Source organism: Cavia porcellus, unplaced genomic scaffold (genome assembly GCF_034190915.1).
Source record: "Cavia porcellus strain 051 isolate PalLab524CR breed Dunkin Hartley unplaced genomic scaffold, mCavPor4.1 scaffold_4, whole genome shotgun sequence".
In the NCBI taxonomy this organism is placed as follows: domain Eukaryota; kingdom Metazoa; phylum Chordata; class Mammalia; order Rodentia; family Caviidae; genus Cavia; species Cavia porcellus.
Window position 1 is genome coordinate 81,820,935 of NW_026947487.1, and position 24,764 is coordinate 81,845,698.

Below are 24,764 nucleotides of genomic sequence, written 5' to 3' on the forward strand. Positions count from 1 at the left end.
GAGTGAATAATGATACCCTAGAGACAACAAAAATCATATAGTAATGTAATTTCCAATATGTAAAACCATCCCATTTTAAAATTATACTTCAAAAACATCAAAAGATCTGAAAAATGCTGACAGTTGGGCATTTCCTGAGCAAGGCAAAATCCATGCTTCACTTAGAAAATGTTGCTTTTTGTGAACAAATTACAGTATTTCTAGGTTATCAAGCCACTGAAACAGAGCAAAATTTCACTCATTTTAAAATAACAAAAAGTTATTTTAAATGATTTTAATTTAATTCAGAAATTTTATTATATTTTCAAGGAAAAAATTGCATACTTCAACATAATACACAAATCTACTCTATTTAAAAAATTGATTTTGTGGATTAAAATTATAAATGTTTAAGAATTTCAGTTAATAGGATACATAATCCTTGAATTTGAAATGCAGTACAATTATAGTGCTGTATATTCTTTTGGGAAGGAAAAAAAATTAAAATATGGTCAGTATCTCTTCAAACACCTTAGACTGTCATTGTTTTCAAAACACTATTACAGCTGGGTGTGATGGCACACACTAATCCTAACACTCGCACTCAGGAGGCTGAGGCCTGAAGGTCACTAGGAGTTTGAGGCCAGGTTGGACTACATAGTGAGGTCAAAGCCAAAGCAAGACTCTTTCTCAAAAAACAAACAACAACAACAAAAAGACATGCTATTACAATGACATCTGATGTCATTTTTACATTTTCCCATATCCAATGAGGCAAAAAAATGTTGTTTCATTTATATCATAGTTGACATTTTAAAGTGTACTTGGTATTATTTTGTTAGAGTCTCCAACACTTATGACTACACCATAAGTTTCTTGAACACAGCACCATTTTCCTAGTCTTTAAATGCCTTACAGATAGCAGGTGAAGTAGGAAAAGCGCAATTTATTAACTCCATAGAATAAATCCTGTGTTATAGGGAAACGTACTATTTTTCCAACTGGCTTGTGAGAATTTATACCTGCAAGCTGAACATTATATTAGAGATGGATGGGAACAAGTGGAGGAATGTTCTTAATTTTTTTAAAAATTTCATACCAGGCATCGAACTCATGACCTTGCAGTTGTCAGGCAAGGGCTTGTGGCACTGATCTAAATCCCGAAGCTGAATGTCCTTAATCTTGAGACACATTCTGAAGAAGTAATGGATAAATCTTACAAGGTTCTCAACATCTTCTCAAATGGTTCATCAAAGAGAAAGATACTAAAGGTGGCAAAAATATTAACTATACATCTAGGTGAAGGACACACCAGTGTTTGTTTTCCTCTTCAAATTTTAACATAAATACTTTAAAAAGTGGGTGGGCAAATATTTCTAAATAAAAGGTTGGGTAAAGATCCAAATACAATGTAGCAATCACTTTTAAAAATATGCCTGGCAAATGGTCAACCAAAGTAGGGTTAAACACATTCAGAAGCCAATTTCTTCCCTAAGATCTGCACACAGACAAAGCCCTTCTGCCAGGCACGAGAGCTGGCATGGAGCTTCTCTCTCGCACATCACATTTTCTTTTTCCTAACTAGACATCTCTTAACATAGCTTTAAACTTGATATTCCATACACAGTGTGAATAATTTACCTATTCAGAATATTACTCTAGTAATGTTACCTTTATATATTATTATGTAGATTTCTCATTGTGGACAAATACTGAGCTTTATAAAATCTCTAAATATTTCCACTCTGAAATGGCATTAAAGCAGATTGTTCTTATAACTTTAAGTCCAAAAATAAATCATTTATTATTTCTGAAGTCTCAAAGGTCTTTTTTGGAAGAAAATTATCAATGGGGGCAGCTATTAGTGTAAAAAATTATAATTTTTGTTGCTATTAAATAATTTTTATCTCTTTTGCTTATTTCTACCAATAAGATTTTGTTCCATATGTCCACTTACAATGTAACTAGTAAAATTTCAGGACCTAACATTAAAAATGAAAGCCTTGGGCCTGGGATATAGCTCAGCAGCGCAATACCTATCTAGCGAGCACGAGGGCCTGAGTTTTATTCCTGGCATCAAAAACAAAACAAAACAAAACAAAAGGATCCCAGCACCAGGCTCTGTAGCAGTTGGGAGTCGGGGGCCATGGGTTGTGCTGGGAGAGTCATGGCGCCTTTGTTTTATCTCCTCCTCCTCCCTGTGGAGCAGCTCAGCTGGGGCTGCCAGGGAGGGAACACAGCAGTCTTCCTGGCAACAAGGAGCAGTAGTTGGTTACAAAGAACTGCTGGTTCAGATTTTAGCTCTTGCCAAGTTGTGAAAATAGTGAAGGATGCTTAAACTACTTGACATTCAAATTGCTGTCTGATTAATCATCTTTAGAAGACTAGATTTCTGGGTATCTACTCTCCATCTTTGTTGACTTTTTAAAACATAATTTATTTTTTTAATGTTTTTACAACTTAATAAATAGTTCTCTTGATGACTACTATTATAAAAGTTGTATAGCAGTATTCCCCGTAATAGGTTTTCCTGATCGGTCTGTAGTCTTCAGTAATAGTAAGAAGTTACTGTGTGAAACATCTGTCAAACCAGTAGGACTGCATTGACGCATGCATCATTCTCAGGGTTGTTGTTTACCTGGGCATATTTACCCCAAATAGCCTTGCCTCCTTGGGTCACGAGGCCCAACTCTCTTACATTCACCTCAATCACTGTACCTTTGGTAATAACACCCAAAGTTGTATACAGTGGCGATGAAGGATTTTTTTTCACACCAAGTATTGGCAGGCAAAAGTGGCTTTCAGTTCAGGATGTGTTACATGGGCCTTCTTGAAATGTAAGCCCATTGGCCTAATGAACCTTTCATATTTAGGTGGTTTTCTTGTAAAACCATCACCAACAAAGCAGACTTTTGTAACCATCCTCTTCCACACCTTCTTTTTTCTCTTGCCAGTTCAAATAACTTTTAATACTTCTGTTTCTCCCTGGGCACGAACTTTGGGTAGAGGGACTTCCCATTTTCCTGCCTTTTCTTTTCATTTTTGTTTAATCATGTTGGAAAGTACTTTTGCATGAGACTGTCCCTCTCTGTCCAGCAGATAGGCAGGTACTGCTCCTTGTGGGGTCTTTTCATCATTCTTTTGTTTGGTGTTTCTCTTTTCATGTATCTTTATAGTCTTCTTCATTTGTATTTTCTCTGCGTGGCGCTGTTTATGGTAGAGTTTAGCCTTCAGGCCAATCATTTTTTTTTTTTTTTGCCTTCTTTGAACGTTCATGAGCCTCTCAACTTTCCTTCTTTCTCTTTTTCTCATGATAATCCAAATGATACCCATACCGTTTGCGGTGTAATTCAATGTATTCATTTTGTGGCATGGTGACAGCTGCAGAGCCGCCAGGGGCGGCCTCGGGCGTGAGAAAAGTCCTATCTTTGGGATCTCACAGACCCACCAGCTACCTTCGCACACTAGGAAACAGGAAAGGTTTAAACAGGTTTAAACATAATTTAAACCTACAATACTGGCAACCATGTATGAACTCTATGAACCTTTAATCACATTGAGTACTAACATTTGAAGCTTCCTAGGGGGAAAAAAACAATGATATCAGCAGTGGTTGCCAGTGGAGGTTCTATTTTGGAGCTTTCTGGCAATGATATAGAAAATCAAGACAGTGGAAGGCTGCTGAGTACTGCGCAGTGATGGTGGAGCTTGTCCCCAGCGCCAGAGTACAGCATGGCTCCATGGGTCAGGTGCCAGTCTATGACAACAGGACTTAACCTGAGGGAAGATGTGGCAGAAGAGCAAGAAGTTAAGATGGAGAATGTGGACACAGTGGAAGCATCAGTTCACAGCGGTAATGCACACTCTACTGATAGGACAACTGAAGCTATTGAAGCCCTGCTTCATATGGAGTGTCCTACCTGCTGAGAGATTTGGGAAGGCCAGGATGCTTCAGCTAGATCTCCGTCTCCTGTAATGTCCTCAGAGGCAGCAGCAGCCACCGCTCCAAGGACAGTTCATGTGGCATTTCAAGTACCTGTTGTAATGACATCACTGGGTCACAAGATTTCAGTTGTGGCATTTCAGTCAGTGAATGCAGGTGCACCATTAATAACCAGCACTAGTCCCACAACAGCAATCTCTCCAAAAGTAGCCAATCAGACAATCCCTGCTGTGATGCCAGTGTCTGCCGAGAGCGGAGACAAAACTCACTATGCAGCATGCCAAAATCATCACCATAGCTAGTGCAGTGTCATCTTCAAACAAAGTCTAACCTGACTGAGTCAGGGAGCATTAACATTGTGGGCACCTCTCTGGCTGTGAGAGCACTTACCCCCATTTCCATTACTCATGACACTTGTCATGAGACTCTTCATGCCTGTCCAGCAGGCAGCAGACCAAACTCCTCCTTGAGTTATCAGTGAAATCATAAAACAGCCAGAGGTTAAATCAGAAGCAACGGCAAAAAGCAGGAACATGATGTGAAAACTTTGCAGCTGGTAGGAGAAAAACCAAGAGATGGAAATAAGACAGTGACCCATGAAGTTGTTGTCAATGCACCTTCAGCTATCACCCTTTCTGTAATTATAAAAACCGAAGGGAATGTGAGATATAATATAACTCTGGCTGGGACTTCAGACAGTTGGTAGTATTAATGTAAATACTCACAAGGGAAGTCAGTCATCAAAAAGTCAAAAGAAGACTTTAAGTAATAAGAAATAAATAAGATAGGTATCTTATGCTTCAGAGGGAAATAAACTACACATTGAGATGCTGACAGAAAACTGCCTCCTACAGAAGCGAACAACTGAACCTGTTAATGAGAAAAAGGACTGAAAGGGACCAAGCAGCTCACTACAATATGCAGTTACACTAAGACTTGGAGCACTAACATCTGTAAGAGGTTATACTGTTTTAAGTGGGGAGGGTTGTGATGGGTGATCTCACTGTTACATATAGCGATTTTTTTATCTATTTTATATGCATACCAGCAATTATTACTATGATCGCACAGTACTCACCTAACTGGTGTGCTACGTGAAGATTCTAATATAGGTATTCTAGAATGTGAATTCTAGAAGAATGGATCCAAAAGCTTCAGAGGATAGCAAGAAAGGTCTAGTGAGTTTTTTTTTAAATCATGTGGCTTAAGCTGATTTGAAACAAAGGCCTTAGACTAATTTTCAGTTTTCTTTCTTGAAATAAACTAATGGCTTATGTAAAGCCTTTTTATTGAAAGAAAAAATTTAGAAGTTCCTGCTCACTATCCTGAGCCCCGGGAGAGTCTAAGATAATCACTCTCAGTGGTCAAGGGCACGCCCAGCTTGCAGCCACATTAGACTAGGCTCCACAGAGTCCAGGCCTGCTTGGGCCACACACAGTGACATTCTTTCAAACCAGGGAACTGTGCAGCCTGGAGGAGGGAACTGGGCTGCCTGCCAGGGTAAGTTCCTGCTTACCATCCTGAGCCCCCTGAGAGTTTAAAATCATCATTCCTAGTGGTCAAGACAAGTCCAGCTTTCAGTCACACTAGACTGGTCTCAGCCACGCCCAGTGACCTTCTTTCAATCCTGGGAACTGTGCTGCCTGGAGGAGGGAACTGGGTTGCCTGCCAGGGGAGTTGAGAGCACCTAAAGTGAGTTCCAGTGCATTGGTCCTTGCCAGGGAGAGGTCTGGACCATGATAGACAGTGGCGAGTCCAAAGAGCCAAGGGAATAGGACACAATTTCCTACACACCCAGGGGAAGCCTTGGAACACCACTTGAAATGCAGAAATACAGGAAAATGACCCAAAAAAAGACCAAAGTGCAATCTCAAACCTCTAACCCATCCCAAGAAAGTCTAGGAGCCATGTACATAGAAGAAAATATGTGCCATATACCTGAAATAATAGCAAGCAAAATAAAGAAGCAACTCTAGGAAGCTTTAAAGGAATTCAAACTAGAAATAATGTGCCAGGTAAAAGAAATGTCAAAAGTAATGAAAGAGATGCTGAACGTATCTAAAGAAGACACAGTTAAAAAATTAGAAGAACAAAACAAAAGGATAGCATCCTTGGATGAACAATATAAGAAACAAACAGAACACATGAAGCACATTCAAAGAGATATACTGGAAATCAAAAACTCCATTGAAAGTTGTCAAAACCACCTCAACTAAAGTGAAGATAGAATTTCAGACCTCGAAGACAAGATTGCAGCTAGTGAACAGGAAAGGAAATATCTTTTAAAAATAACAAGGAATCAGGAAATAACAATTCAATAGCTGCAAGATGATGCAAAGACAAACAACATAAGATTGATAGGGATAAATGAAAAGAAGGGGACTACATAAAGAATGTCAAGAGGATATTTACTGAAGTAATAGCTGAAAATTTCCCAAACTTGAGAATGGAAACTGACATCAGGATCAGTGAAGCATAGAGAATCCCAAATAGCCATAACCAAAATGAAACTACAACCAGACGTATAATAATCACCATCCCAGAAAATCAACATAAGAACAGAATATTAAAAGCTGTCAGAGAGAAAAGACAGATAACCTATAAAGGAAGGCCAATCAGAATTACAGCAGGCTTCTCAACAGAAACAATAAAGTGAAGAAGAGCATGGAGCGAAGTATTTCAGACACTAAAGAAAAATGATTTCCAACCTAGACTGATATACCCTGCAAAACTGTCCTTCAAAACAGATGGAGAATTAGATACTTCCATGACAAAGAACAGCTGAAGAACTTCATGATCACCAAACCAATCCTGCAAAGAATACTGAAAGACAGTTCAGATACACATAGGAAAAAACCACTAAGCAAGACAGACAATTAAACAGAATGGAAAGATAAAGATGCAAAAGCAGATAGATCACATGTCAACAATAAACCAATATATAACAGTTATATAGACATTAATGTACTTGTTCTCAATTCACCAGTTAAAAGAGACTGGCAGAATGGATCAAGAAACAACATCCAACTGTATGCTGTCTACAAGAAACCCATCTAAACCAAAAGGATACTCACAGACTGAACGTCAAAGGATGGAAAACAATACTTCATGCAACAGGAAGCAAAACAAACAAAAAAACAAACAAATGGGGGTAGCTATCCTGTTTGCAGACAATGTGAACTTCAAACCAAGAATGATCCTAAGAGATAAATAAGGTCACTACATACTGGTTAGAGGAAAACTTCAAGAGGAAGAGATAACAATCTTAAATATATATGCACCAAATTCAGAAGCACCCAGTTACACAAAGTAAGTATTAATAGAAGTGAAAAATCAAATTAGCAATAATACAATTATAACAGGAGAAGTTAACACACCATTGACACCAAGGGGCAGAACAACCAGACAGAAAATCAGCAAAGAAATAACAGAACCAAATCATATCTGTGGGATGGGACCAGAGAACATGGCGGACAGACAACAGCAACTACCAGAGGCTCTCTGAAAGGTTCGGCTCAGAGGCCAGAAATAATGCGGACTAGGGAGACACGAATCAGTAGAGATATGCTCTGCTGACTCAGGAACGAACTGGGCTGAGAGAATCCAACTTGGAATACAGTCCTGGCGCTAAAATAGGAACAGAAAAATCTCGGTGTGGAGGCTCGACTCCGCGCCATCGGAAACCGGTTTGGATTTCCCGCCGTGCGGCGGCCGGCTATCTCCACAGCGGCTCAGCAAGGAGAGACGCGCCGAGCTCTGGGAGCGCCGAGCTCTGGGAACGGGAGAACGGAGTCGAAAAAAAAAAGGACGGACAGAGGTGTACACGAAAACTGACTGGTGGCGAGGTGAGTGAGAATCTGACCCCCCACCACAGTTTGACTCTAGCGGAGATCTCTCTGGGCGCCATTCCCCTCTCGGACGGGATTGGAGAAAAGTGCCTGGCCTGAGTGACGCTGCTGGCGACTCTCTAGGCTAGACTAGCCTAACCCAGATCCCAGAGCCGGACGATGGCCCGGAGGAGCGACTGACTTCCGCGTAGGCTGCCTCCTCCGACTCCCTGGTGCGCAGCGGTGGGCGGGAACAACTAGCCAGCGCAATTTGATCAGGCTGTGGCTGACAGGCAGGGAAGCCGGGCCTCCTTTGTAAGATTGCATTTTATAAGGAACAAAAAATATGGGGAAGGGAAGCAACAAAAAAAGCTCCTCGGCCCCCAATCCTGAGAAACAGGCAATAATGGACGCCGCACCAGTATACATTAAGCACCATATTGAGAGCCTCATAGACCAATTCAGGAATGAAGTTATCAATGATCTGAAGCTAGAAGTATGCAGAATAGTTAGAGAAATGCTAAACACCACCCAGGAAAAAACAGATGGTGGAATGGAAGAACAGAAAAAGAGGGGAGAATTGCTTGATGGAGAAAACAGAGAAAGCATTGAGTATGTGAAGCAGGTTCAAAGGGACTATCAAGAAATTAATAAGTCTATACAAGACTGGCATAACAGCTTGAAAGAAACTAAGGACAGACTATCTGAACTGGAGGGCAGACTTGAAATATGGGAGAATGAAATGAAAAACTTCTTAAAAATAACAAAGAAACAAACAGCAATAATACAAAGACAAGAAGATGATAAGAGGAGCCACCACTTAAGGATTAAGAACATAGAAGAAGAAGTAGGGACACAAACAAATGAATTACAAAAGCTACTCACAGAAATAATCCAGGAGAATTTTCCTAATTTAGCAAAAGGTAAAGATACTCAGCTGTATGAGGCATACAGGACCCCAGCTACCTACAACCCTAACAGAGAAACACCCAGGCATATAATAATAAAAATCCCAGAAATTCAATACAAGAACAGAATATTAAAAGCTGTAAGAGACAAGAAACAGATCACTTACAAAGGAACACCCATCAGAATTACAGCAGATTTCTCTTCACAAACCATCAAATCACGAAGAGCATGGGGGGAAATAATTCAAGCTTTGAAAGATAATAATCTCCAGCCAAGATTGAGATATCCTGCACAACTGTCCCTGGAAATTGATGGAAAAACGAGGTGCTTCCAGGATAAAGAGGAACTGGGGGAATTTGCAACCACCAATTCAACTCTACAGAAAGTATTGCAGGATATTCTAAAAAAAGAAAAATACAAAGAACCCAGAAATAGTGGCAGGGAGGCCACAACGAATGGAGCAGAGAACAAAATGAAGAAGACAAACTGACAGCTACTGACAGAAAAAGAGCTCAACAGAAATGAGACAGAGAAGATTGGATGATAGGAACAGCTATTTTTGAGAAAATGACATCTTAATAGGTAATGCTGATTCAGTACCATCTTGTTTTGAAGTCTCATCTAGCTTTTGTTCTTCTGTCTCCAATGGTCTAACCAGGTTGTATCTTATTGGATTTTGTTATGTACGTTAGTATAAGCAAAAACCTTTTAAAGACAAGGAGATTATACAGAGACCATTGTTCATTTTCTGTTAGTCAATTCCAAATACTCTATAATGCTGTCATTCTCTTAAATGGTTTTACATTGTTTTGATATACTTAATGCTACAGTATATGAAGTTGTACTCAAGGACTTCAGGGAGGGAGTCAATATGGTAACTATTTTTAAGTCGGAAATATCTGGTGGTGAAACACTATTCTGCTTAAAAGGTTATGTTTTGATCTGCCCTGTTTCGCTGTTATGCCCTCTTTTTCTTTTTCTCAATCTCCACTCCATTATATACTTTTTTATTGTTATCCATTTAATTAAAGGGAAAAATATAGCAGGATATAATATAGTAACCCACTTTGACTTTCTATTTTCTCGATTTGAAGCCCTGTATTACTCTCACCATCTTGTTTTTGACTGAGGTTCCTCTATTCTGTTTTGCTGAATAGTATCAGGTTCGAAAGTTTAGGCATCAGCTGAGAAGATAATGAGATTCATTATAACGCCCATTCTCGTTGACTTCTATCTACTTTTGAAGACCTACAATATCTCCAATGTTTTGGTTTTGTCGGTTTTATCCTTTACGGTTTTGTTCAATAGTATTACAACTAACGATATAGGCAATTCTATTAGAAATAGCGGGAGGCATTAGGGTAACCATTGTTGATCACCTTGTATTATGTTTTTATATTATCTATTATATCCACCCTTTTGACTTGACCGATTCTGTTCTGTCATGTCACATTTGGTTTTACTCTCTTCCAAAAAAGCAATAAGAACAGTGGGAGCAATGAAACCCAAAATGTGTAATAGTCACTGTACAAAAGAGAGGAAAAGAAAATGCTCTAAACTATATAACTGCATGTATATTTAAATGTATAAGACAGAAAATGATATCACAGAGTTCTAATGGATCATTGAACAGAACTGTTTGCAGTATCATTGCTGGAATGTCCACTCTACAAACTTTAATTCTGTGACTTGAACAATTATTTCTAAGATGGCAATATGTAATCTATTAACTAGTGATTTCCTACTGCGCATTTTTTTTCTTCTGTAAATCTGTATAACTTGTACCCTTCACTGTTTTTTTTTTCTTTTCTTTTCTCCTTAAATAAAAATTAAAAAAAAAAAAAAAAAAAAAAAAAAAAAAAAAAAAAAAACAAATCATATCTGTGAACAAATGGACTTGATAGACATATACAGAGTATTTCATCTAACAACATCAGAATATACATTCTTCTCAGCCATACATGGGACATTCTCTAAAATAGACCATATACTAGCCCACAGAACATACTTAAGTAAATGCAAAAGAACAGAAATCATCCCTTGCATGTTATGAGATCATAGTGCTGTGAAACTAGAAATTAATGATAAAGAAACTGCAAAAATGCCACAAACACATGGAAATTGAATAATACACTCTTGAGCAATCAGTGGGTCACAGATGAAATTAAAGAAGAAATTAAGCAATACCTACCTACAAGAAAAGGAAAATGCAAATACAACTTAGCAGAATCTGTGGGATGCAGTAAAAGCAATCCTCAGAAGAAAATTTATTGCACTGAGTTCCCACATTAGGAAAACAGAATGAATACAAATAAACAACCTGATGCTACACCTCAAACATCTAGAAAAGAAGATCAAGTCAAGCCCAAAGCCAAAAGAAGAGAGGAAATTATAAAAATCAGAGCAGAAATTAATGCAATAGAGACTAAGAAAACAATCCAAAGAATCAATGAATCAGAGTTGATTCTTTGAAAGAATAAATAAATTTTGAAAGAATGATAAGCCCCTAGCCAACCTAATTTAAAAAAGGAGAGCAAAAGCTCAAATTCATGTAATAAGGAATGAAAAAGGTGAAATCACTACAGACTCTGTGGAAATACAGAAGATCATCAACAGCTATTTCAAAAACCTCTACTCTCATAGGTTTGATAACACAGAAGAAATGGGCAGATTCCTAGAAACATATGAAGTACCTATGCTGGGTCAAGAAGATGTAAAACTGCTGAATAACCCAATTTCTATTAATGAAATTGAAAATGTAATTAAATCCCTACCTACAAAGATGAGCCCAGGTGCAGACGGATTCACTACAGAATTTTATAAGAAATACAAAGAAGAATTAATGCTGACACTCCTCAAACTCTCCATTGAAATCAAAAGGGAAGCAATTCTTCCTAAGTCATTTCTGGAAGCAAATATTACTCTAGTACCAAAACCTGAGAAAGACCCAACTAAAAAGGAGAACTACAGGCCAACCTCCCTAATGAGCACACATGCAAAAATCCTCAATAAAATATTGGCAAATAGGATGCAGCAAATCATCAACAAGATTATACACCAAGACCAAGTGGGATTCATCCCAGGCATGCAGGGATGTTTCTACGTATGTAAATCAATAAATGTAATCCACCATATCAATAAAGCCAAAAGTAAGAATCACATGATCATTTCTATAGATGCAGAAAAAGCTTTTGATAAGCTCCAACATTCATTCATGATAAGAAGCTTACAGAAAATTGGAATAGTTGGTCTTTTACCTCAATATGATAAAAGCCATCTATGACAAACCAACAGCCAGCATCATATTAAATGGCCAAAAACTGAAGGCCTTTACCTTAAAATCAAGCACAAGACAAGGATGTTCCTTAGCACTGCACCTGTTCAATATAGTACTGGGAATATCAGCCAGAGCAATAGACAAGAGAAAAATAAAAAGGGTAAAGACAGGAAAAGAAGTTAAATTATCATTGTTTGCTCTACATAGAAGATCCACAAAACTCCATTAAAAGACTCCTTATATAATAAATAAATTCAGCAATGTAGCTGGATACAAAGTCAATACTCAAAAATCGATAGCATTTCTATATCCTAACAACAAAATCACAGAGAGAGAAATAAGAGAAGCCACACCCTTCACAGCAACATTCCAAAAAGTGAAATATTAAGAATTAATCTCACAAAAGAAGTAAAAGTTCTATACAAGGAAAATTATAATACCCTGAAAAAAGAAATCAAAGAGGATCTCAGAAATGGAAAGACACCCCTTATTCATGAATAGGAAGAATAAATATTGTGAAAATGGCCATTCTCCCAAAACTGTTATACAGATTCAATGCAATCTCAATGAAAATACCATCAACATTCCTCATAGATCTAGAGAAATCACTCCTAAAATTCATGTGGAACCAGAAAAGTCCTAGAAGAGCAAGGATAATTCTAAGCAGCAAAGGCAAGGCAGGAGGCATCACAATCCCTGACTTGAAGTTATACTACAAAGCTACTATAATAAAATCAACATGGTACTGGAATAAAAACAGATCTGAAGATCAATGGAATATATTAGAAGATACAACCACAACTACAAACCTATCTTTATACAAACCTTATTATTGATAAAGGGGTCAAACGTTCACTGGATGAAAGTCTCTTTAATAAATGGTGTTAGAAAAACTGGCTCTCCATATGCTGAAAACTAAAACTAGACCCATGCCTATCATCATGTACTAAATTAAAATCTAAATGGATCAAAGATCTGAATACTAAAACAGAAACACTAAATCTATTGGAAGACAAATTAGGAAAAAATCTTGAAGACATAGGAGTAGCTAGAGAATTCATGAACAGGAATCAAACCACACGGGAAATACTTCTCAGAATAGATAACTGGGATCACCTTTTATTAAAAAGTTTCTGCATGTCAAAAGAAATCTCCAGCATAGTGAAAAGAAAACCCAAAAACTGTGAAAAAAAGTCTTAGTGAACTGTCCCTCAGACAAAGGACTTCTGTCTAAAACATAAAGAATTTTAAAAATCAGACCCCCAAAATTCAAAGATCCAATCCAAAAATGGGCTTCTGAGATGAATACAGAGTTCTCAGATGAAGAAATACAAATAAATACATGGCAAATAAATACATGAAAAACTGTGCATCCTCATTGGTCATTTGAGAAATGCAAATTAAAACAACACTGAGATTCCATCTCACTCCTGAAAGAATGGCTAGGATCAAGAAAACTACCAAAAACAAATGCTGGAGAGGCTGTGGGGAAAAAGGAACTCTCCTGCACTGTTGGTGGGAGTGTCGACTGGTGCAACCATTGTAGAAGTCAGGCTGGAGCTTCCTCAAAAGGCTGATATTGGAAGTCCCCTTTGATCCAGCTATTCTGCTTCTAGGCATATTCCCAGAAGAACTAAAAACATCATACAACATTGATATATGTGCACCTGTATTTATATCAGCACAATTTGTGATAGCCAGATCTTGGAAACAATGAAGGTATCCATCAACAGAGGAATGGGTAAAAATTTGTGGTATTTTTATACAATGGAGCACTACTCAACTATAAAGAATGATAACATTGAGATATTTATAAATAAATGGATGCAGCTTGAGACCATATTCATAAGCGAAATAAATCAAACTCACATGTAGAAATATCATATAGTTAGGGGCTGGGCTCAGCGGCATAAGCACCTGTCTTGCAAGCAGGCAGTCGTGAGTTCAATCCCTAGTACCGATAAAAAGTAAAAAAAAAAAAGAGAGAGAGAGAGAGAGAGAAAAAGAAAGAAATATCGGATAGTCTCCCTAGTGTAAGAAATGGTAAGAGTACATAAGAGTTTATGGTAATCATGATTCCCCATTACATTGCTTTGAAGCCTTATAATGTTTACATTCATTCACTGGAATGGTTTTATTCTGTTTTTTTTTTTATTTTGTTATTTTTGATGGTGTGAACAGCTATTTTGAAGAAAATGAGACATTATAATAGCCAGAGCTGGTTTAATATCATCTTGATATGAAGTCCTACCATGCTTTTGTTCTTCTGTTTCCATTGGTTCTATCATATTGTATCTTACTGGATTTTATTATCTGTGATAGTATAAATAAATTTTCTATGGAAAATGAGATAATATAGTAGCCATTGTTCATTTTCTGCTATTTGGTTCTGAATGTCCTATAATACTTTCATTCCCTTGAATGATTTTATACCATTTTTTATGTTTGATACTATTGTATGAAGGTATGCTCAACTATTTCAAAGAAAGAGACATTATGGTAGTTTCTGTGAATTATGGGTTGTCTTGTGGTGAAATACTATGTTGCTTACATTGTTCTGTTCTGATCTGTTTTGTTGTGTCCTATTTTGTCTTCATCTCTTTAAAATCAAAAATTAAAAAAGAAAAATTTAATAATCTTGTACCTAGCACAATATTGTTATAGAATTTACATGTAACATTTTATATGGTAGTTTATATGTATCCATTTCTTAATTGTGGACAAATTAACAGTTAGCTTGGTGTTTTGCTGCACCATGCCTGTGTCATTCACTTAGCCTGGCATCTTTGCAGACATGTTTCAGTTCTATTGTCACCTGCAAGTCCAGGCTCAGCATGAACTTTGTCAGGTTGGTGCCCCTTCCTCTCTCCTTCTCTCCTTTCCTTCCCCTGGCCTCCTTTTAGCTCCTTTCTTTCCTATTTTTTGTTTTTTTTTTTAAAGTTGATTTTAAGAGGGAAGTACCAGTGTTCAAATTTTAACTATAATAGTTTGTGTATTCAATATTTGAAGTATATTCTATTTTGTTGTATTCTTGTTTCAAAGTGTATTCAAGTAGGTTTTCTGAAACATAGAAATGATGTTTTAAAAAAAAACTTTATAATCAAAGCAAAGGGGTCTTGGAAACAGATGAATAAAATGTTCCTTCTCTTGGCATCTTGGAAAAAGAAATACAATTCTACATCATAAGCTACTTCTACAAGTCTGATTGAGGTCTTAAGAAAGTTAACGATGAATATCAATTTGCTCTCTTCAGCAATAGGAACATATGAATATTCATAACTGTTAATAGAAAGTCTTTCTTTCTTAAAAATAAATTACTTGAACCAAAATGTCTTGAGAGACTCCAAAGGCTTTAGAAGATGGCGCCTGGGCAAATTGAAGACTTAGAAAGACCCTATCTCAAACTGAACTGTGCAGTGGTGTAGCTCAGGGTGAAGATCTGGGTTCAATTCCTAGTGCCACAAAGAAGGAAGGGAAGGAGGAGGAGCAGAAGAAGGAGAGGGGAAGAAAGGAAGGAAGCAAGGTAGGAGGACAGTGGGATGAGGAGAAGGACTAGGAGGGGGAAGAGAGAAAAGAGGTGGGGAAGAAGAGAAAGATGGGAGGAACTGCTATCACCTTGCCCTTTATTTATTTATTTTTCTTTTAAATTTTATTTAAGGAGAAAATGAAAAAAAAAGCAGAGAAAGAGTACAAGTTATACAGATTTGCAGGAAAAAAATAAACAGTAGGAAATCACTAGTTAATGGATTACATATTGTCATCTTAGAAATAGTTGTTCAAGTTACAAAATTAAAGCTTATAAAGTGGACATTCCAACAGTGAGACTGCAAACAGTTCTGTTCAATGATCCAACAAAACTCAGTAATATCATTGTCTATCTTATACACTTAAATATACATGAAGTTATATCATTTAGAGCACTTTCTTTTCCTCTCTTTTGTACAATGACAATTACACATTTTGGGTTTTGTTGCTCCCACGGTTCTTATTACTTTTTTGAAAGAGAGTAAAACCAAATGTGACATAACAAAACAGAGTCAGTCAAATCAAAAGGAAGGACATAATAGAAAATGTAAAAGCATAATACAAGATGATCAACAATGTTACCATAATGCCTCCCGCTATCTCTAATAGAATTGCCTATATCATCAGTTATAATAAAATTGAACCAAACAGTAAAGAATGAAACCAACAAAACCAAAACATTGGAGCTATTATAGGTCTTCAAAAGTAGATAATAGTCAACCAGAATGGGCGTCATAATGAATCCCACTATCTTCACAGCTGTTGCCTAAACTTTCGAACCTGGTACTATCAAGCAAAACAGAATAGAGGAACATCAGTCAAAACAAGATGGTGAGAGCAATACAAGGCTTTAAATCAAGATAATGGAAAGTCAAAGTGGGTTACCATAATATATCCTGCTACTTTTTAATTTATCTTTCCCTTAATTAAAAGGATAAAAATAAAAAAGTAAATAATAAAATGGACATTGAGATAAAAGAGATAACAGCAAAACAGCACAGATCAAAACATAACCATTTAAGCAAAATAGTGTTTCACCACAAGATAATCCCGACATAAAAGTAGTTACCATATTGTCTCTTTCCTTGAAATCTTTGAGTATAACTTCATATACTGTAGCATCAAATATATCAAAACAATGTAAAACCATTTAAGAGAATGACAGTATTACAGGGTATTTAGAATCAACTAACAGAAAATTAACAATGGTTTCTATATAATCTCCTTGTCTATAAAAGTTTTTGTTTATACTATCACATATAATAAAATCCAATAAGATACAACCAGTTTAGACCAATGGAGACAGAAGAACAAAAGCTTGATGAGACTTCAAAACAAGATGATACTAAATCAGTATTACCTATTATGACGTCATTTTCTCCAAAATAGCTGTTCCTATCATCCAATCTTCTCTGCCTCATTTCTGTTGAGCTCTTTTTCTGTCATTAGTTGACAGTTTGTCTTCTTCATTTCGTTTTCTGCTCCATTCATTGTGGCCTCTCTGCCGCTGTTTCTGGATTCTTCGTATTTTTCTTTTTTAGAATATTCTGCAGTATTGTCTGTAGAGTTGAATTGCTGGTTGCATATTCCCCTAGTTCCTCTTTATCCTGGAAGCACCTTGTTTTTCCATCAATTTCAAGGGATAGTTGTGCAGGATATATCAATCTTGGCTGGAGATTATTATCTTTCAAAGCTTAAATTATTTCCCCCCACTCTCTTCGTGATTTGATGGTTTGTAACGAGAAATCTGCTGTAATTCTGATGGGTGTTCTCTTGTAAGTGATCTTTTTCTTGTCTCTGATGGCTTTTAATATTCTGTACTTGTATTGGGTGTAGCTTTGTTTGGGTTGTAGATGGCTGGGGTCGTGTATGCTTCATACAACTGAGTATCTTTACCTTTTGCTAAATTAGGAAAATTCTCCTGGATTATTTCTGTGAGTAACTTTTGTAGTTCATTTGTTTGTGTCCCTACTTCTTCTTTTATGTTCTTAATTCTTAAGTTATAGATCCTCTTATCATCTTCTAGTCTTTGTATTATTGCTGTTTGTTTCTTTGTTATTTTTAAGAAGTTTTTCATTTCATGCTCCCATATTACAAATCTGCCCTCCAGTTCAGATAATCTGTCCTTAGTTTCTTTCAAGCTGTTATGCCAGTTTTGATAGAGTTTTTAATCTCTTTGAACCTTCTTCATGTATTTTATGCTTTCTCTATTTTCTCCATTAAACAATTCTCCCCTCTTTTTCTGTTCTTCCATTCCACCATCTGTTTTTTTTTGGGGGGGGGGTGCTTAGCATTTCTCTAACTATTCTGCTTATGTCTAGCTTCATGTCCTTAATAACTTCATTCCTGAACTCATCTATGAGGCTCTGGAGATAGCACTTTATATCTATTGGTGCTGTGTCTGCTATTGCCTGTTTCTCAGGGTTGGGGACCGAGCGGCCTTTCTTGCTGCTGCCTCTTCCCATATTCTTTGTTCCTTATATATGCAAGCGTATATAGGAGGCCCAGCTTCCTTCCCTGTTGGCCAGAGTCTGATTGAATTGCGCCGGCTAGGTGTTCCCGCCCACTGCAGCTCACCAAGAAGTTGTAGACCAGGCAGCCTATGCGGGGCCCGCCCCTCCAGATCAACCTACCTTCAGGCGCTGGTACCTGGGTTGTGCTAGCCTACTGGGTCTCAGCCAGCAGCATCACATAGGCTAGGCACTGCTCACCAATCCCGCTTGAAAGGGGGATAGGTGACTGAAGTCACTGCAGAGCCCTGTTCCCGCAAGGCTGCCTGGTCCCAGAATGTCCTCTGTTGGAGTCTCCTAGACCGTGGAAGTGTCCCAGTTTCTCTCACTCACTCCAGGTCGATGCACAGCTCCCCGCCCATTCTGTTTTCAACTCTGTTCACCGATTCTCATTCTCAGAGCTTTCGTGCATCTCTCTCCCTGCGGAGCAGATGTAGATGCAGCAGCGGTGGCGGGAAACCCAAATCGCGGCTTCCAATGGTGTGGGCTCCAGATTCCACACTGAGGCTTTTCTGTTCCTGTTATAGCACCAGGATTGCATTCCCAGTTGGTTTCCTCTCAGCCCAGTTCGTTCTTGGGTCAGCAGGGCATATCTCCTCCTGCTTATGAGTCCTTGCTCCGCACCATTCCTGAATTCTAAGCTGGGTCTTTCAGAGAGCCTTGGTAGCTGCTGCTATCTGTCCGCCATGTTCTCCGAAGTCCTCCCACCTTGCCCTTTAAAAATAACCTCCAAAAGAAATCTGTAATTTCTGACTATCTTACTGATAAGGTTTTGTTCTGGTAAGAATGTTGCAATTGACTTGTCTATATTTGTAAACTGTATCTAATTTTTTCCTGCTAAATTAAAATAAAATCATTAGCATTTTCTTTTTCTCTCACATGTATAATGGAACAATGAAAAGTTTATGCCTTTGTTATGTTCACTTTCTAAATCTGAGTCTGAGATTTATACTAATAAATCCAGCTAGGCATGTTGGCACATACCTGTAATCTCAGCATTGGGAGGCTGAGGCAGGAGGATTGCTGCAAATTCAGGGCAAGTCTGGGCAGCATAGTGTTTACAGCCAGCCTGAATTACAGAGCAAGACTCTGTCTCAGAAAAAAAAATCTGTGATGATTGTACCAGCAGAAGCATGAAAAATTACATATCTAGAATATGCTGATTTCAATGAAAACTAATTTTTGTCTCCTCTATGACACAAGGGATCCAGTACAATCATCCTGAAACAGAAGAGCAGGCTCCTTGAGGCCCTGTGCCATACTGGCATTTATTGCTGTAGGCATTCAATGGCTGAACAGCCTTGGACAGTGACTGTCTGTGCTGTGGGCCTTGCTCATCTTCATCATTGCATCACAGCCCACTAAGTGAGCGTGTGGATGGCCTGTACAGTACTCCCAAGCTGTATCATGCTGTTCACCTGATCATCAACAATGCCCTCCAAAAAGCAGATCTTTTGGTGAGAATCTCATGGGAAATACGTTTCCTCACACTCAATGACCATGATGAAAGTTTCATCTACATATCATCTTTATTGCATAAGTTGCAATCTTGTTCCTTCAAATCTACTATAATCCAAGTATTGTAATCCATTTTTCCATCCTCCCTCCAGTTTGAGAAGTTTGTATTTGTAATCCCACTGAAACATTATTGGAATCCTGGTGAGTTAATTCTAATCTACCACCTTCAATGCTAGAATAAAGACACTATTTATAGTTATAGGCAGCCAAGGGATCCTCAGTTTGAGCCAAGTGAGGATTCATAGAACAAAGACTTTGATCCAGGACCACACCCAGAAGAAGGGACTGGCTCCAGGATGACTGACAGTGAGAATTGAGGGAATTACATGAGTCTGTGAGCTAGGCTTAGCTAGGAGGTCAGAAGGCATCTCTTCAATATGCAGAGAGAAGAATATGCAGAAAGACCAATTTTCATAACTCAATTGGGGTAAAATTTAAATTGTTTAGGAGACTGTTGTTTCAGTTTCTGATATATAAACTTTTGTGTCCTGGGAAGTCATAGCCTCTCATTTTAAGGCTTGAACCCAGTTGACACTCCAGGAGCTACATGGTGGTCAACTGTTTACAGAGAGACATGAGGTGACAAAACAGGAAACTGTCAGCTAGTTTCTAACATTACACATCAGTACCCCCCCAACCCTATTTACTTTGCTTAGAGCCAATTGAAGGGTGTTATGGATTGGAAACTGGTGGTAAACTTAACACCAGAAGAATAAAATCACCATGGTGCTGAGCATAGATGTTTCACCTGAGGAAAATTGCCAGCATAAATAGAGATGTGGAGAAGGAGAAGTATGCATTGAGGCATGGAGGCATTGTGCGTTCTCTGCATGTGGCTGTTGAGCTGTTAGATCCTTCTGGAGAAGCTCCGGACCTCACACTGAGCATTGCTTCCTAGGTCTGGAGAGGAAGATGTGTGCTGCTTGGTCTCCAGGATGAACTTGTCATGCTGGCTTCCTGACATGTACTCGACTGTGCTTATCATTGGAGGAGATCAGGGCCTCTGTGTTGCTGAAGATGGCTGTGATGCTTTTCAGGACAGCCCTGGTCTTTGTTATGAGTGTGGCTTCTTGGCTGCAGCATAGAATCCTCATCCCAACAGCACAGCTCCTTTATCCCGCTGGCATGGGCTTTCTGGCTTCTGCCACTGACCTTTGGACCTTCCCAGCACGGATCCATAAAAGAGACTGGTGTGAGTCCTTCTTTTGGGCTCTGGACCTCCAGTTTGACTTGTGGGAGGCATTCCATGAACTCTGGGCTTATGGGGGACATTGCTGTGCGATTTAGGCCCTTGACTAAATATTCTATGTCTTTGGTGTTGCAGATAGATTTCCTGCAATTTCTTGTGATCTCTGGATGACCATCATAAAACAATATTATAAACTCCAAGTCCTGATTCTAATTGTTCTGTGCACAATCCCTGATTACAATAAAGGGAAAAGGAAATAGCTTAGTCAGTTCTGTAAACATCAATACATGAAGATAGCGCCCAGTTCAACTAATGCAGAGGTAACTGGTCTGCAATCAAGGAGAGCCGTCCAAATGGTCTTCTACATAAGTCCCATTAATCAATATACATCCTTACTTCAGCCCATTTAATCGTTAAGAGAACTCACAGAGGTATACTATTTGAAAATAGTAAAATATCCCAAACCTGCCATAACCAACTACCAGAACACCACAGAGCATTTGTAAACTAGGAAACATTCCTAAAGAGCTAACTGCTCAAACAATAATTTGTGTCTTCAGATTCTACTTAGCCCAGCTTTATATGCATCACTTTCAGTTGATAAGACATCTTCTTGAGCATGTGCAGCCTTATAATTCTGCAGATAATACTGAGTTCACAGTGAGCTCATAAAACACGACTACCTAGAGTATCTCATAGTTAGGCATCTAATCATAACTATAGCTGAAGAGAACATGACTTTGCTCTAAATTTTTACGTTGTCCACTATAATTGTATTATTGAAGCTTGCCACAATCTCCATATAATCTCCTGCTGCAGATATCTAAAAACTACTCAGCTCATGAAAGAATTATCACGGCAGTCTAGACCAGATGGAGAAAGTTCTCTTGCTCTAAAGTTAACTACACTCAAAGCTAACAGTCCTTTAAGTCACACTCTTGGTGACAACTTTCCAAAGATTGTGCTGACTACACTGGCTGCCTATTTATCAATCACCCCTCAATTCTCACTTCAAAACAGAGTTCCAATTCACTTCAGTGAGCTTACGGAAGGTGATACTTTCCTTCCCTTCCAAAGATAATTGTGATTGTTCTAATTCCAGTTTCTCTTTGGTAATGACTGATTTGAGGTGAACTTACAACTCTGGTTTTTTTTTTTTTTTTTTTTTGGTTTTTTTGTGTGTGTGTTTTTTTTTTCTTTTTGGTCTTTTTCATTTTTATCGGTACCAGGGATCGAACTCACGACTGCCTGCTTGCAAGGCAGGCACTTATGCTGCTGAGCTAAATCCCCAGTCCCACAACTCTGTTTTGATAAGATATAAGGAAAAGTCTGCTTGAGGACTTTTGAGAGTAATTTTTCTTAATAACATCAGAAGACAGAAGGGTGAAGATAACATTGTTCCCTTCCTACTTTTTAGATATTATCATGAAAAGATGTGAGAGGCTGGAATGGCAATAGCCACCTTATAACCGTGATAGTAAAGACAAAAAAATGGCAGAGAAGGTGATATTGCTAAGAATTTCCAACTGCTCTAGGTTTGGGTATGTGAGATAATAAATCTTTATCTAAAGTCTCTTTTACACACATATTCTATTATTTTCAGGCAAAACAGACTGATACGTATAGTATCTACTTTACTAATTCCCCAAATCATGATGGATCAGACACTATTGGTCTCACTGACCCTACTGCCTATCCTAGTGCTTGTGTCCACCTTGCCTTTTTTGCCTAATTGATCTCTTCCACCCTAGTATCTGGTATTCTGGTTGAAAGCAGAGAGTCCTCCTTGAGTGCAGTTTCCCCCACCAATCTATAATCCTCCCCCTCAACAATGGATTTCCCAATACTTAACAAAAAGTTTATTTCGTGAGGCTTCTCATAAAATGTCAGAAATGGGTTAGGGAAGTAAGCCTCCAAAATTTCACTGTTTGTATTCCTTTCATTGCACTGTCTAAGGAACTACCTATCATCTGAACTTTGTTTATCATGGATTGTTTTTTAGCTTGAGATTCTAGCTACAAATGATCTTAACCATTCTTTTCTATTAAACAAGTACAACAAAAATTTTTATTAAGATTACTCAGTGATAAATTCAGCCTGATCCACAATTACATTCTTTTGTGCTTCTCTTACACCCACAGAATTCATTATCACAAGAATTTGTAAAATTTTTATCAATACCCAATTTCAAAATATAATACTAATTATTTTGGCATTTAAACTTTCTTCCACATTTAACTTGGTAACTGCTCCTCATTGCTTAGTCTAACAGTAATAACATGTCTGAAAAAAATGAGAGATAATGGTGAATATGAGGAAAACCGATTTGCTTTATAGAATTGCTGCTCAGGTAAGGCCCTCAAATGCTCTTCAAATCAGGCAATGATATTTTCATCAGATAGGCAACAGAAAATGTTTTCATTGGCAAAGAAAGATCCTTGGTACCATGGAAATTGACAGTCTGCAGATATACAAAGTATAATTTTTATGGTAAATTATAATAGGAGATTGTTATGGCTTATATCTGTATGTCCCCTCAAAGCCTCATGTGGTCACAGGTACAGCTTTCTGGAGGTGGTTGGATTAGGGCGTGTAATAGGGATTAAGGGTGCCCACCCTGGGTATGGAGGGCACTAGATAAAGGCAGGCAACTGCTGCTTCATTACTTTGTTGCTTTGCTGCCTTGTACCCACACTGCTTTTCCATGGACTATTTCTCCTCTGTGATGCCCCACTGCCTTACAGCCTACTGACTCCGGACTAAAACTGCTACAAACTGTGAGCCAAAATAAACCTTTTCTCCTTTAACTTTTGGTGTTCGGTATTTTGTCTCAGCAAGAGAAAAGACAGAAACTAAAACTCAATTTTTCACAATGTATCAGTTTTGGCTAAAATTTCAAAGACAAACAATATAGATGCCTAATCATTCCTAGATTATAAAACAAGATACTAGATCACTTGATGTAGATATGCTAACACACAGCCAAGTTATGTGAGCCAGCAATAGCCCAACTCCTGTCTGACATATACTGAAATACAAAGAAATCACAGGAAAGGGTCAAAATACAGGGAAGTGATTTTTTTTGGAAACAGCTGTCAGTTTGCTGTGTATGTCCTTTTCACTTCCATGTGTGAATAACTTCTTTGGGCAAATACTAGGGAGAAGAATTGATGGATCATGTGTCAGTAGTACGGTTAGTACTACAAGGAATTGACAAATTGTCTCCCACAATGATTGTAACATTTTGCATCCCCAATAGCAATGAATTTCTGTTGCTCTATATCTTTACCACCTTTGGTGTTGTCAGTGGTAACTCACAATGTTTGAGTTAATTTTCCTTATGCTCATAGGTATGCAGTGATATCTTGTCACTTTAATTTGCACTTAACAGCAATAGGATATTGATCATCTTTCCATATTGGCCTTCTGTATTTCTTTGGTGAAGAGTATATTCAGATCTTTACTCATTTTAAAGTCGAATGATTAGTTTTCTTATCGTTGAGAAAATTTTAAGAGTTCCCCATGTATCTTTGGATAACAATTGTTTATCAGATATGTCTTTTGCAAATATTTTCTCCCAGTCTGTGGCTTGTCTTTTGACTTGACATTGTCTTTCACAGACCAGAAATTTTTTTTTTATTAAGGAGAAAAAGAAAAAAAGCAGAAATAGAGTAAAAGTTATACAGAATTTCAGAAAAAATAAACAATAGGAAATCACTAGTTAATAGATTACATATTGTTATGTTAGAAATAATTGTTCAAGTTTACAAAATTAAAACATATAAAGTGGACTTTCAAACAGTCAGACTGGAAACAGTTTTGTTCAATGATCCAACAAAACTCAGTAATACAGACCAGAAATTTTTAATTTACACTCTGTCTGTTCTTGCCTGTTGTCTATTCTCCACTACAACCCTAAGCTTATTAGTCATGGTGTTGTAAATGTCTGGTCTGATAATTCCAACATCCCTGCCATCTTCTTGATCTGATTCTGACTTACTCTGTCTACTTAAACTGTGTGTAATCTTTTAGTATGCCTTGTAATTCTGAGAGGCAGATCTGATACACTAAATAAAAGGAATTGCAA

The 24,764-nt window shown here is 37.8% G+C and overlaps 2 pseudogenes; one reads left to right on the top strand and one right to left on the bottom strand.

Moving 5' to 3' along the window:
* Positions 1-2,563: 2,563 nt before the first annotated feature.
* Positions 2,564-3,404, bottom strand: LOC100731301 (ribosome biogenesis protein NSA2 homolog; annotated as a pseudogene).
* A 172-nt stretch (positions 3,405-3,576) lies between these two features.
* On the top strand, positions 3,577-4,628 carry LOC101787423 (ETS-related transcription factor Elf-2-like; annotated as a pseudogene).
* The last annotated feature ends 20,136 nt before the right edge of the window (positions 4,629-24,764 follow it).